A 16,406-nucleotide genomic window follows, 5' to 3' on the forward strand; every position below is an offset into this window, starting at 1 on the left:
AACTTTTTATTTTGTACGATGTGTCTCCTTTTTGAAAAATCCACATTTAGTTTCCATACGGTAAACTTGTCGTTATCCCGCCGTTAACAAATTCCGTTAGTGGGGTCCACTCTCCACTTAATAATTACTTTTTATTGATTTACGTGTTACAAATTATTCCATCAAAGGTTTTGGGGGCTATTTTGTGCCTTGAGGATGCAAATTGAGCTTAGATTTGGCAAAAAAAAAGACGCAAATGTATCGTTTTGCGTATTAAATACGTAACCATGCATATCGAGACATTTTTAATATGCAAAACGAAGCATTTATGTATTTTTTTTTTTTGCTAAATCTGAGCCCAATTTAAAACTTTAAAGGTCAAAATAGCCCCCAAAACCTTTAACAAAACCTTTTTCAACAGCAAATCGATAAAAAATATTATTAAGTGGTGAGTGGGCCCCACTAACGAAATTTGTTAACGACAAAGTTACCGTATAGAAACTAAATGTATTCTGGGGTTACAATGTGGATTTCTCAAAAAGGAGGGGCACATCGTAGAAAACGGAAAGCTAGAGGGTTATAATGTAGAAAAACCCTTAATTCTTTATATAAGTCAATTTAAAAATCATTTTCCATAATACCGTCCACGTAAGATCAATTCCTAGGTTTGGAATTTGACTGCATAGAACTGCTAATATCATTAGAGGTTCTACGCATAGAACCGCTAATACCATTAGAGGTTCTATGCATGGAACCTCTAATATCACTAGCGGTTCTAAGTTGAAGCTACCTTGTTCACTTTAACTTTCACTTCTGCTAGATTATATAATACCACTAATGATAATCCAAATTAAATAGAATTAGCGGAGCTTTATATAGAACCGTCAATGGTATTAGAGGTTTTTCGTAAATAACCACTAATACCAATAGAAATTCCATGTATAGAACCTCTAATAACATTGGAATTCTATATTAGTTAAAACCGCGAACATTGTAAGCGGTTTTATACTTGCAAATACCAAACCTAGCTTAAAACTGAGCTTACGTGGATGATATTGTGGGAAATAGTTTTTAAACCAATGTATTTTAGGAATTAGTTTAGATTCGATTTCAACAAATATCAACAAGGCTAGTTAGGAAAAATAAATAGTGTAAAAAATAATTCCTCTATTTTATTTTAGTTGACACCTTTCGATTATCACGCTTGCTAACGCATGTTTTTGACGATTAATATCTCTAATTATAAATATTGTAAAATTATAAAAAGTAGATATTAATAAAATATACATTGAAACAATTCAAACAAGATCCTACATGAATATGTTTTATCGTATCTATAAACCACAAAAGCGAGTCAAAGCGTGTTGTACTGTAAAAGTCAAACGATATCAACTTAACTAAAAAAATAGAGGAAGTATATAGTACGAGTAGTAGCAACTAGCAAGTATTTAAAATTGAGGTAGTATACAATTTTTGTTGCTATACATTCAAAGTTTCAAATAAATGGTATCTCAAAATAATTTTTGGTGATTAGCAATGGCGACTTGCCACCTTACCTTTTGCTTTTGGAGGTTTGGGTGTCTATGCAGCGGGTGCGTGATGTTCGGCACTATGCTTTCCTTGCGTCGCGTCTGCAGTCTTCTGGTCTTCCGGCTACGCTTCTTAGCAATTCTGGTATTGTTGGTCTGGGATTGGCCTTCGATAGTGCTCTTAGTCTTTTTAACGGGACTGTGGAGACTAACCTTACGAGTAACCCTAGTAAGATCGCTACCCCCAGACTCATGAAAAAATTGGCAGATATATATTTCATGAAGGTCGCTGCATCTGCAGATTCCACTTTCTCTTTATCTGCGCGTCAGGTTACCTTGTGGAAGTCCCAGCAGGGGGATCACTCTTAGGCCTGGTTGCGGACGGTGCTGATATCGGGTTTGGGTCAGACTATGAATGGTAAGACTTACCGTAGTGTTCTTTGCTACTGGTTGGGTGTTCCTTTGTTCTCTATTTCAACAACATGTTCTGCTTGCTCAAGGGTTTTTGATGGGGATATTTATGGGGATCATACAGTGTCTTGTGCTAGGGTGGTGGCTATTAAATATCGGCACAACGTTATTCGTGACACACTTGTTGATATTTGTTTTCGGTCTGGAATTTCTGCTCTAAAGGAGGTTAACGTTGGGTTGACTAGAGAGAACGACGAGGCTCTTCGTCCAGCAGATGTGTTGCTTTATTCCCGGGATAGAGGCCTTGATGTATGTGTTGACTTGATGGGGTCTTCACCTTTGACACAATCGGGGTTGTCTGACTTCGTTCCTGGTCGTGTTGTGTCCGTAGCGGCTCAGCGGAAACGGGACAAGTATAGGGCACGTTGCATGGTTATTGGCTATGGTTTTCTTCCTTTCCCTTTTTCTTCGTTGGGGGAATTAGAGAAGGATGTTGTTGCGTTGCTGAAGCGGGTTCAGGCGTTCTCTAAGACTCGGGATTGGTGCTCGTGCAGCTGCTCACATCTTCAGCAGAAAAGGGTTCGCTATAGCTAGAGGGGTGGGGGCCTAGATTGTATCTCGGCTCCCCACCCATTTCTTGTAAATTGATTGACTTTGTGGGTTTTTTTATAAATAATAATAATAACTCAAATAATAATAATAATAATAATAATAGTAATAATAATAATAATAATAATAATAATATGTTATAAAATAAGCAGAAATATAAGAGATTGAGATGGAATTGATCTCTATATTCTACTTGTATTTTTTATATGATGAGGTATACATATATATATATATATATACACAGTACAATTGATAGGGTTTTCTTGGAGAATAATAAACCCTAAAATCTAGAAAGTTCTAGAATGATACAAGATGGACATCCACAAATATGTTTAGATAAGAATAAACCCTACATCCAGAATATTCCGGAATGATAAAGGAGTATAATGGTCATCCACACAATATTTCATAACACTCTCCCTTGGATGTCCATTATCGAAGACTGTGCCTCGTTAAAACCTTATTAGGAAAAACCCTATGGGATAAAAACCTAATGAAGGAAAAAGAGTACAACATTCTTCGTAATACGCTCGAGATGTTGCCTCATCAAAAACCTTACCAGGAAAACCTGATGTGGGACAAAACCATGGTCAAGGAAAAAAGAGTGCAGCGCGTATTTTCTCCCCCTGATGAATACATAACTTCATATCTTCTAGTGTCACAGCAATGAATCCAATAGGTTGAATATCTTCTCATGTGTAGTATAATATCACTCGTTAATCTTCGATCCTCCTAAATTGAAATTGATCTTCAAGTCTTCACGTGAACATGTGAAGTGTATTCATTTCACCGTACATGGGTTTATCTCTAATATCATTATTTCAAATCTCTGTTTAATAGTTGATTTAAAGGTTAAACTTATGCGGTTATAACTTCTGCAGGAAGTCTTTATTGATGATCATTATTTGATCAAACATTCATTAATAATAATTTGATGACAAAACTTGATATTGTTAATGTCGTTCTTCAATTTTATATGAATTATAATATAACACATGTAATTATATACGCTAATCATGGTTCTTCTGGACCATAAGAAAACATTCTCATGCATAAGTATTCCATTGATGTTCTTTAGACGTTTCATAATTGACGCGATAGCTCTCTTGCAAATACAAACAGTAAATCACTAACTCTCATATGCTCAAACTTCAGGTTGAGATGTCAATGATGTAGTTACATATACTCTTCAAGAGTTTGATAGTAATTGCAATATTCAATATATAAACTTTGTAGGGCTGGATATTTAAATATACTGTTATAAGTTCTTCAGGAACTCGTGATTCATAACATGCAATTAAATTAATGTCATCAATAATTTCATTATAATTATAAGCCCATTGAAATATAAATATCTCTTTCTAATTTTTCATCAAAGTTGTAAATATGTCTTACTATATTTTGAAGGAACATTCACATACACCATAGTCATTATAAGAAACTAATGCATGCAACATGAGATATAGATACATGATAACATACTAAACAAATTATACAATGAATAATGACCTATGACTCACACATGTATATTAACATACATACTACTCTAAATAATGCAAGACACTGTACAGTGTGGATTTTAAAATCCATATTTCATTGGACTTTTTGTCCATGATAAACTTTAATTATTATCATTATGTCGACATCAAAATAGACAATTATTTCAGATCCCTTATTCACTAGTTCATTATATCATGCATACGCATTATTTATCGGTTCCATCATATGCTAGTATCATCATATAATTCCTCAAGGTACAATTTTAATTTGCTTGCTATTTTGACAATGATATCTGAATACATTTTTCATTGGTACCATCATAATTTTTCTTACATCATATGCAATCTATTGTAATAGTTCAGATATCTACACAACTTCAAAGATATTTAATACACCTGGTATTAATATACTATTTACACTATTAAAAGTGTCAACTGCACTATCTTGCCATATATCACATCTTTATTTTGGAACCGATTATACAATCTACACTTCAAGTGTAGTGATTCAAGTATATACAATTGACAAGCTTTATCTCAATATGCAATATATCTTGATAGCATATGGACGAAAGTTAGCTAGAAAACATTTCAAATTATCATTATATATATAGGGATCATCAGTTTAATTAATTTTTTGCCAACTTACTTCAATTCTCCCCCTAAGTTGGTAAAATATCTCACATATAGGGGTATCACAATTCTTTACCTTAGTGTACAAATTTGCAATAAAATGCATTTCATGGGAGGATCATAATCAACAAAATTAATCTCTCAGAAGAATTATATTAAACAAGCTTTTATCTTTTCTAGAGAGCAATTTTAAAACATTTCTTCATTAACTATACATTCCATACCGCATATGTATTTTTTTATTAATCTTTCATAATTTGTTCTCTTCAGAAAATCTAAAATTCAACATCAATGGGGAGACATATGTTGTGCAGCTGATTTTTTTATTTTTTTTTTCTATTTCTTATGTGCTGACATATTATAGCCCAAATCAAAAGAATTGTTGTATAAGCATAAATCACTTGCATGTAATTTTACTAGTTGGTGATCTTCTAGATCTTTAAAGACTTAAATAGTATATTTGGTGAGCCTCTGGTCACCTGATAGTTGACAATAATATATAATTTAAGTTACTTTGGTGAACTTTTGGTCACCCATTACTCTTTCATATAAGAAATCAAACTTATTAACTCTTGAAATTTTCATCAATACAAATTATTATGAATCATTATCCAAGTATAGTTCAATCTCAATGTTATGTCTTGCCATTCAATTCATTTCATATGTTTAACATTGAGAGAGCGTCAGCACATTATCACATGAAACTTCAGGTTTCCATAACGGGTAAATATTAAACCCGGATGGCCTAATTTAATTATCACATCCAATCACTTCTCTAAATTTGAATTTTTGATCAGTTTTCCAATACTAGTGATCACTTTAAAAAACTTATTTTATGCATGGCCATGAATATGATGTGATATTAAAACACCAACATGTGTTTCTTTTTACAATTGGCTAGGCAATCACTTTTTTTTTTTAAATTTTATTTCATCATTATTTCAATAATTACTCATACTCTGCTAGAGTTTTGACTATAATCTTGATATATGTTAATCTTGTTGGACGTTTCATACTCTTCAGGATTCTTTTATGTAATCATGGAACACATGAACTTTACTAAAGTGATTTCTTCTAGAAATATATTGGGATTTATCACTTCCTCAAATTTGTCATTGTCAATAGTGACTCCTTTCCTTTTCGAAGATACTTAATCATCTTTAGAACTTATTGATCTATCACGCTTCAGACGTGCTATAGGTTCATCAGCAATTGATGTCGTCCTTCAGGGACATCAATTTTAATTGGAGCATTTACAGTACAATTAGTATATGAGTAATATGACAATGAAATTTATTTATATCCATCTTCAGGATGGTATCATTTCAAAATATTTAATTAGCATGTGGCCACCACTATTAAATAAATCATTAATATTTAGGCTATTGCATGTACCACACTGACCATCAATATATTTAATTATTCATGTGCAAAAATTACATAAAAACAATGGAATAAACACTATCTCCCCCTAATCCTTGCATATGGGTATAAAAACAGTCCAACAATCTTTAAATCCCTTGCTCTTTTAAGTTAGCAATATCATATATCAATCAAAGTTAAATTTCTCTTGTAAAAGTCATGTAATTATTTTATTGATCAGTTGCTCACAATTTCATGTCATGTTGTATTTCATAAACTCATAAAAATTATTTCTCGGTCAAATAGTTGAAATATAATAATGTTTGTAATTTTTATTGAACTTTTCAATGATTTGATGACAAAAACATCATGCAAACATGCTTCTTTCCAATCATACAAATTCTCATTCACATCTGGGAGTGAGTAAATCTAGTAATTTATAAATAATCAATTTTGACCTTGAGTTTGATATACTTTTCAAAACTTTTGTATATTCTTTCTCATGACACTATATTTATAAAATCACATTAGTATTGTGAAAATAATAGGAATTTCTAAGTCACATATATATATATCTTCATATTATTATTATTGGGAAATTCTACATGGTGGCCTCCTACTTTTAAGTTTTCCACGTGGGAGACGAGCGATTTTTTTTTAATCTCTAAAGTGACATCTAAATTTCTTTAATTTACAATTAGTGGCCTAATTGTCATTAAATGGGCTAACCATCTCCTAAATGGCTCATTTAATAACTAAATTTAACAAAATTACTAATCTAACCCTGATTTAATTAATCCCCTCCCCTTTTTATTATTAGTTTCCTGCCTAACATCAATTCCCCTTTTCCAATTCGTTTTCTAGGGTTTCATCTGCAATTTCAATTGCGAAAAAAAAGCTCTGCAATTGCATTTGGGTAAGGATGAATTATCGAGGACTGTCTTCAAGGAAGAAGGACACATCTGATGCAATTGTGAGTTATTATGATGCTTCAGCAAATTCAGAGATTGCTGCAATTGTGTTCTTGTTTACATGAAATGATTTACTCAGGGTAATGAAGGGAAAGGGGTAGTATGGGTAGCAAGTAGGTGAATCCTAAATTGTATGGGTTTTATGCATGAAGTTATGTAATTCTTCTGAGTATAAATAAAAATTGGGATTGGAAGTTTTATTGTCTATTACATTTAATGGATGTTTATTTATGGTATTTTCTTTGGTTATGTTAATTTAGCCAACAATTTTATGGAGTATGTTACAAAACAGATTGAAAAGCAGAATATGACTTTAAATATGATATCAAAAGCCTGTTGCAATAATCTCATATGAAATGATAGCAACTAATATGAAATGATATTTTGCATAAAATATGATATCAAAAGCATGTTGCAATGTCAAAATACAGGACATTAAAGGATTTAGTCAAAATACATATCATATATGTATCTTAGGCTCCCGAAAAAAAAAAACCCACAATACTTAAGCTTAGACTTAGTTCAGTAAGCTACATGTCACAAGACAACTTAGACTTTGTTCTTTCCTTTTGCATTTGTCTTTGACCTAGTAATAGGTTGGCTGCTGGGACCCTCATAAGCTTTCTGAGAATGTTGAGTATTATTAATGGAGGGCTCAGGTTGAGAAGCAAACTTAAGTGAGCTTCTTGTGAATCTTGTCTTTCCAACTGGCTGTGATGTGGAAGTGCTCTGTTCTGCACTTTGTTTAGTAGCTTTCCTTGCTGCAGCTTTGTCCTTAGCCTTTGCAATCTTCTTACCAACCTTTGCACTTTTCTCAGCTGTAGTGAGTCCACCCTTACAGGTCTGCTTGTTGTGACCATAGGACTGACACTTAGAACATTGCACTTTTGTTGACTTTTTTCCTTTGTCTGGTTCATCAGTTGCCCTTTTCCTCTGTCTAGATGGCCTACCAATGGCTCTTGTCATTTGTGGTGGTAGGATTGTGGGCATGTCAATCTCTGGCCAGTGCTCAAAATCAGGTACAGAGTGAATAGAGTTGGCATAAGCTTGCTTATATGTTTGGACTGAGAACCATGTGCTGTAGAAGTTGTAAGGGTTCAATCCAGCAACCAATATTGCTCTAATTGCATGTTTGCAAGGCAAACCATGTTTTTTCCATAAACCACAAATACAAGTTTTTTTTGTTAAGTGATACAGGAAGCATAGACTTCCCATCCCTCACTTCATATTCACCCTCCCTTGATTGATAAGCTTTGCAAGTTCTTGATTAAAAGGTCAATACCCTTATTCTCTTTACTATTTTTGGGCAAGGTTCATCTTCATTCCAACTGTTGCATTTTTGTCTTTTAGTTGATAGCCTCGCCATACACATTCTTCTTATACCTATTCAAGCATGATATGCTATGTAAGCAACATTATAGAAAATATAAATCAACATTAAAGCAAGTTACAAACCAAAAGTTATACCTTCTAATAGTGTTAAAATAGGCCTGCATCTATCCACACCCACTGAATTGAAACTCTCTACAAAGTTGGTCTTGTTTTCTTCATTTCATATCTTGGGATCAAATTTATGCCTTGTCCACCTTGACTGGTTCCCCAAATCAGCCAACCATTCACAAGCCTTAGGATTTACTGCCTTAATCCTATCCATGAAATTTTTAAATGTGAAAGGTGATGTGGCACTGCATGCTAACCAGAAGAGTGAATGCATCAAAGGGCCAGGAAATGCTCCTTTCCAATTTGCTGCTAAGTGTTTGCAGCAATACCTCCTGTCCACCTCAGGCCATATCTTAGTCAGTGTTGGATCTATTCCCTGTATACAAATACACGATAATAAGATTAGCTATTAGTTGCATTAAATTAACATCTTGTTGGATCAAATACCACATGAAGCTTACTTTTTGTCTGTATGAAATGATACACCAGTCATTACCCCTCCCAGACTCTGACAAGATCTTTTTCAAGTGCCAAAAGAAAAACTTCCATGTGTTAGCATTTTCCTTGGGAACTACAGCCCAAGCATAGGGAAAAAATTCATTGTTTCCATCTAATGCCACAAAAGATAGAAGAACCCCACCAAAATGGCCTTTCAAGTGGGCTCCATCAACTTCCACCAAAGTCTTACATCCTGCAATTACACCATCTATGGCAGCCTTGAATGAAATGAATATTGTTGAAAAGGTGAGGGCTGGATCAGGTGGATTCAGTTGCTTCCAAACACTGTGTGCCTTAGATCCTGGGTTGGTTGCTTTAACCATTTCACAGTATTTTGGCAAATGCCCAAAAGAAGTATCATGCCCACCATTTATCTGCCTCAAAGCCACCCCTCTCATCTTATAAAGAGTACTTGTTTCCATTACCACACCATATCTGATCTTCCACCCTTGCACTGTCATCTACCACCTGATCTTCCCTCTCCTGCCTATTCCTAACTGCTTCATTGAACACAAACTTAGTCATCACCATTGCCTCAACCACAGTATTATTATTCTGAGAACCTTGCTTCCTAGCAGCTGTAGTCTTTGGAATTTTGTGTAAGACATTAGGAAAGGGTGTTGGAATGTCAACATTTTCTGTTTGAGGAACAATAGGGGCATTTGAGAAAGTTTCTTGTGGGGTTATGGTTTCTGAACTAGTGCCTACTTGTAGCTTTCTCTTGACAGGTAATTTCTTACTTTTCTTAGATTTAGGTGCAATATTTCTTTTCCCCTTTTGTTGAATCTGCTTTTCGATCATATTCATCTTCCTCTTCAGTTGGTGCATTGTAATCTAACTCAGCTTCTATCCTAATATGATGTAATCATCACTTTCAAGATTTCCTACAATCCAACGTTTATCAAGATCATTTAACCCCTCATTTACTGAGACTGTTCCTTTTCTAGAATATTCAAGTTTTTAGGTGGGCTATCAGGGTTGTTTTTGTTCAGTGTTTCAGCAAGTTTTCTAGCAGCAATAACACAATCACTAGGTTTATCTCCAAACCCAATCCAAATAGTAATCTCTTCCCTATCCTTCAATCTATCCAGCATACTCATTAGATCACTATCCGAAGTAATGTTAACATCTTTCATTTTATAACAGTAGTGAAACTTAGGGAATTTAGGGAAGTCATAGTTGTTTTTCCTAAACCTTTCCTCACACTCAATGATCAAATCAATCCACATGATTTTGTCCACATCTTCAACAAAAACATCAATTACATTACCCATATGAGCAAACTTAAGCATAACTTGATCCATTCTGCAACATAACAACTAGACGCATAAATTTAAACATCAAACACCCACATACAAGCATAAAGTTATCATCTTTAATCAACATATACACACACAACAAAAAACAGAGCACCTAACTTCTGCAAGTCTAAATAAAATCAAAAAACTGTAATATTTAAAGACATACCTTGCTTAAGGTCTGTATAGTACTTAGCAACTCCTAGGATGTCCACGATTGTCCGAATTCTGCTTCAAATCCCACCAAAACCCCTAAATTTTGCTCCCCCAAATTTGCCAAATTTCGATCTTCACTAAACCCTTAATCTCTACCAATTTCTCAATAATTTCGAAAAAAAAAACGTCAATCAGTTGTGTTTGTTTCACCCTAATTAAAACACACACAGTTTCAGTTGTGATTTGATGTTTGTTGAATGAAGAAGAAAGGTTTTGGGATTTTTGATGGATGAATGTCGAGGAACAGTGCAGTGTGGTTGGCATTAATGAAAAAGGGGAGGGGATGCATTAAATCAGGGGTAGGTTAGTCATTTTATCTACTTTAGTTAAAAAAGTAGCCATTTAGGAGATGGTTAGCACCTTTAATGACAATTAGGCCACTAATTGTAAATTAAAAAAAATAAGATGACACTTTAGAGATTCGAAAAAAAATCGTCTCCCACGTGGAAAACTTAAAAGTAGGAGGCCACCAAATTTTTTGTAGCGGGTTTGTAAACATTCAAAGATTAAAGGAACTTCAAGTTCTTAGGTATGAGTATTTCATGTCCAACTTATTCAACATTCCTATATATCCAACTTCATTAAGGCGTATAATAGTATATATGTAATCATATTCAAATCACACATCAATAATTATTTCAACATTGAAAGTGGCAGTATGTTTCATAATAGGTTCCACTCATAAAGTTACAGACAATATGACCATATATGGTACATACCAAATTAATGTCAATCATAATGCATGTACATGAGATAGTTCAACTACCTCGTGGTATGATTTTATATGGCTTTAGTAGGCATTTATAGTTATTGTCATATATGTTCTGTTTCAAAAGTGAATTGAAACCAATAAATTTGTCTTTGTGCAAATGGATTGTGATGACAGAAATAATGTTAAGAGATGCAAGGAGACTAGCTCAGTAACCAGAGAATAATTGAAAAGGAGGCAGAATAAGAGGGAGAATATTAGGTCATTTCTCATTATTCCTCAAGGACTGATTACAACAGTTTATATATTAGCTAGAAGACAAGAGTGGCAGCTAATCCTTACAGCTAATCATTGCCTAGCATTCACTAGAATCATCCTAGAAAACATCACACAAAATATCCTAACAACTAGCTGCTATGACTGTATATATTACCCTTGTAGCTGTATATTAGCTTATATTAACCTCATTACCCCCCCTCAAGCTGAGAGGCAGGTGAAGATTTGACTCCCAACTTGAGTAGAAGACCATTGTGCTGCTTAACTGGCAGAATTTTGGTGAAGACATCTGCTAGCTGATTTGTTGAGGAAACATATTGTGGTTCAATATCTCCAGCCTTGACCATATCCCTAACATAGTGACAGTCTATTTCCACATGTTTGGTCCTTTCATGCACTACAGGGTTTGCTGCAATTGCTAAGGCTGCCTTGTTGTCACATTTAAGCACAGTCTTAGCTAAGTGAGATAAATTCATATCTTTTAGCAAAGCTTTAATCCAAGTTACTTCACATGCTGTAAGAGCCATTTCCCTGTATTCAGCTTCAGATGATGAACGATCCACCACTGGTTGCTTCTTAGATTTCCAGGATATAGGGGAAACACCAAGGAGTATGCAATAACCTGTGGTGGATCTCCTGGAAATTGGACAACTTGCCCAATCACTGTCACAATATGCAATGAGAATGGTAGCAGAAGCAGAAGCTAGTAATATGCCTGAGAACAAGTACCAGCTAGGTATCTAAGGAGCCTCTTTGTAGCTTGCATATGCACTGTGGTTGGTGAATGCATGAACTGGCTTAGATTCTGGACAGTAAAAGAGATATCAGGTCTGGTGACAGTTAAGTATATGAGCTTCCCAAGGAGCTGCTGATATGGGTAGGATTTGACAAAGGATCACCTTTGCTATCACTCATTTTTAAGTGAGTATCCATTGGCAATTTCAAGGGCTTTACATTAAGTATGTTGTACTCTGTTAGCAAGTCTGTTGTGTATTTCTTCTGAGAAATAAAAATTCCCTGATCTGATCTGTCTATTTCTAGACCAAGGAAATATCTCAGTGGCCCCAGATTCTTCATGTGAAACTTTGATGACAAAAGAAGCTTGACCTCATCAATGTCTTATTCAGAGTTACCAGTGATCAAGAGATCATCTACATAGACTAGTACAACAGTGAAGTTATTGTTCAGACATCTAGTAAATAGACTATAATCTTCCTTAGACTGTGTGAACCCAAAGGATATAATAGTCTCAGAAAGTTTAGAAAACCATTGCCTAGGTGCCTGCTTTAATCCATATAAGGATTTTTTAAGCTTATAGACCAAATGAGAGGTCTTGCAGGGAGCAGAAGCACTTGAATCAACTTGAATTATGTGCCCAAAAGAGAAATACCCTGGGGGGATTGACATATAAACATCTTCCAGCAAGTCACCATGCAGATTAGCATTGGTCACATCCATTTGGGTGGTGTTCCAATTATACATAGAAGCCATAGCTAAGATTGTCCTTACAGTTGTCATTTTGGCATCAGGGGCAAAGGTTTCCTTGTAATCTATGCAAAATTGTTGTCTGTTACCTAAAACCATAATTCTTGCCTTATGTCTATCAATGGTGCCATCAGATTTGAACTTTATTTTATACACCCATTTGCTTCCTATGACCTTCTTTCCAGGTGGCAGAGTTGTGACCTCCCAAGTACCATTAAGTTTACACTGAGAAAGCTCTAGGTTCATAGCTGCAACCCATTGATCAGATTGCACAACATGTTTGTAGTGGACTGGATCAGTGGTGCTTTCAAGAGTAGAAAGAAAACAGTAGAATTCAGGGAAAACCTGCTGGTTTGCAAAATTGGCTATTTGCTGATTTTTGTTTTTATTTTTTGGCTGAACATAGTCTCTCATCCAGTAAGGCTGTTTTGATGGTCTATGGCTTTGTCTGGGAGGTGGTGGTGGAGGTGGTGGGGGATAAGTGTTTTGGTTTGTGTTTGAGCTTGTGTTTGGGGATTGATTTTGTGCATCAGTATCATTGTCATCATCAGACAAAGTCTGATTTTCATGAATGTCATTTTGTGCACCCAAGGGAACAGGACAGTCATAAAAAAAGATAGGGTAATGATTCTAGTTAGGAAAGGGTACTGGTAGGGGTTTCATGAGCTGATCAAGAGAGGAAAGTTGGAAAGGAAAGATGGTTTCATGAAACACAACATCTCTAGACACAAAGATCTTCTTATTTGACAAATCAAGGAGTCTGTACCCTTTTTGAGTAGCTGGATATCCCAAGAATACACATGGCAAACCTCTGGGTTGAAGTTTATCTTTCTGAACTGAGTGTGTGTAAGCAAAAACTAAACACCCAAATACTTTCAAGTGATCATACTCAGGAACAGAGTTAAATAACATTTCAAATGGTGTTTTGTTATTTAAAACTGTGGTAGGCAATCTATTTATGATGTGTACAACAGTCATGACACATTCTCCCCAATAAGATAGCTCCAAACTAGCTTGAAATATGATGGCTCTTGCAATCTCAAGTATATGTCTGTGCTTTCTTTCCACCCTTGCATTCTGTTGTGGCCTGTCAACACAGGAAGTTTGATGCACAATTCCCATTTGGGCAAAAAACTCTTGGCATGGCCCATCATCAAATTCAAGGGCATTGTCTGACCTAAGAACTTTGATTTTCTTCTCAAACTGAGTGAGAGCATAATTATAGAAAGACTTGAATTGTGCCAGAGAATCAGATTTTTGCTCCAATAAATACACCCATGTCATTCTTGAATAGTCATCCACCAAAGTGAGAAAATATCTGTATTTTCTTCTAGTACATACTTTGTGGGCCCCAAATGTCCATATGAACCACTTCAAATGGTTCCTTAGCATAAGATGTACTCAACTGATAAGGCTGCTTAGTGAATTTAGCCAGGGGACAGGTCACACAAACTTGGCTATTTTATGTTATTGTCTTCTTAACACATTCAATATGCTTCAGTTTGCTGAGTGAAGCATGTCCTAGTCTGTGATGCCACACAGCAAAAGGAACACTCTCAGTCTTTGATGAGATTGCTAAGTCTAGATGTTCATCACCATCATTCTCATTGTTGCCTGTCAGTTGAAGAATATTGGAACTTTGATCAGTAGAGCCATTAATCAAGTAGTAAAGGCCATTTTTCACCTTTCCCAGCCCCTTGATCTTCTTTGATTTTATATCTCTTATTACACAATGTGTTCCATAGATGACCACTTCACACTGAGAATCTTTGATCAACTTGTTTACAGACAACAAGTTATGCTTGAAGTTAGGAACACATAACACATTCCTAAGGGTCAGAGAGTTAGGAAGTTCCATAGATCCTATGTGTGATATTCTTGAAGTTTCACCAGTTGGAAAATTTATCTTGAGCTAAGAGAGAACAGGTTGAAATTCACTGAGATTTTGAAGGTTAGAAGTCATGTGGTCAGATGCACCTGAATCAATTATCCAGTCATTTGACACTTTGATTGCATTACAGCAGGACACCATACCAGAGAAGTTCTCTAGCTCTTCATCAGTGTCATCCCCCCTATGCTGGGATGCAGCATTTGCTGAGGGAATATTCTGAAGCAATTTTTCAAATTGTGCTTGAGTTAGGGTTATAGAACCAGAACTACTAGTGCCTGCACTCTAAGCAACAACTGCTAACTTAGGACCTTGCCTAGTCCATTTCTGTTCATTCTGTCTGGGAATTGGCTTTGCCGTGCTTGGTTTGTATTTATGATGCCAAGTTGGATACCCAACTAATAACCAAAACCTATCTGAACTATGCCCTTTCCTCCCACAAGTACTACAAAGAGGAAGTCTATTAGCAGAACCAGGAGTAGGATAAGTAGCAGAATTTCTGCTGTACATTGCTGAGAATCAGGCTTATTCTTGCTTATGAGTCAGGCTCATTCTTGCCTATGAGCAGGCTCATTCAGGCTCATTCTTGCCTATGAGCAGGATTTCTTTTTGACTCTCTTCTTGTTGCAGCATGGAACAAGCAGATTCAACAGTAGGGAGGGGTGTGAGTAGATCTGGCAAATGGGTCATTCAGGTCGGGTCATTTCGGGTCGGGTCAAGTTCGGGTCGGGTCGGGTCATTTCGGGTTTCGGGTTGATTTCGGGTTGACTGATAATCGGGTCAGGTCGGGTATTGGGTCAATAGTTTGGGTCGAGTTCGGGTTTGGGTCAAGTTTGGGTCGGGTCAGTTCGGGTCAGGTCAATTTTCGGGTCCAATTCCGGGTCAACTTCTAGTCGAGTCAATTCGGGTGATTCATTGGATTAAATTCAACTCTGTATATATATTTATTTATTTTTTGACGAAAAACTCACTATATTTATTAAGGCTATTTTTTTCATGGATTATAATAATTGTTTGACTTTTATTAACTTTTTTTTTTTTTTTTTTGTGTTTAAAACTTTAGGCTAAGAATCACTTTCAGGATCTCCTGAAACTAAGAAGAACTAATTGAGTTATACCTCACTCTCTTATTGATCTTAGTTTTAATACGTACTCTTATTATCATTGTCATTGTTGTAATAATTTCTTTGAATTATTCTTGTACTCCCTTCGTCCCAAATTACTCTTAACGATTTGACATTTTGCACTATTCACACATCTCACTTTGACCATCTTTTTTAGCTATTATATGAAAGTCAATGTAGTCATGTAAGATGTTGTTGGGTCTATTTTAATGTATAATTTCCTAATATAAACTTTTTATACTACCTCCTGTTTAGGGTAATTTTACCCTGCCGCGTGGCCCAATCAGAAGGTGACACGTGTCACCCCAGATTGGTCTAAAATGGACCAATCCCTGCCAAACACGTGTCATTCCCGAAATCAAGGGAAAAGGCGGCCTTCAGGCCCAAATCCCGAGAATGCCGCCAAACGGCGCAGCCCACCAATGATTAGGGTTCAGTAACCTAATCAGGGGCACAATTCCCAAAGACCCTATAAATAG

The 16,406-nt window shown here is 35.5% G+C and overlaps 1 long non-coding RNA gene across 1 annotated transcript; it reads right to left on the reverse strand.

Annotated features, from left to right (window-relative positions):
* Positions 1 to 7,370: 7,370 nt before the first annotated feature.
* LOC110689008 lies at positions 7,371 to 16,011 on the reverse strand. The gene is made up of 3 exons (XR_002504767.1): positions 8,895 to 16,011; positions 8,461 to 8,809; positions 7,371 to 8,376 (listed from the first exon to the last, which is right to left on the reverse strand). It is a non-coding gene; the product is annotated as an uncharacterized LOC110689008 (long non-coding RNA).
* Positions 16,012 to 16,406: the final 395 nt, after the last annotated feature.

This window comes from Chenopodium quinoa, unplaced genomic scaffold, assembly GCF_001683475.1.
Source record: "Chenopodium quinoa cultivar QQ74 unplaced genomic scaffold, ASM168347v1, whole genome shotgun sequence".
NCBI lineage: Eukaryota > Viridiplantae > Streptophyta > Magnoliopsida > Caryophyllales > Amaranthaceae > Chenopodium > Chenopodium quinoa.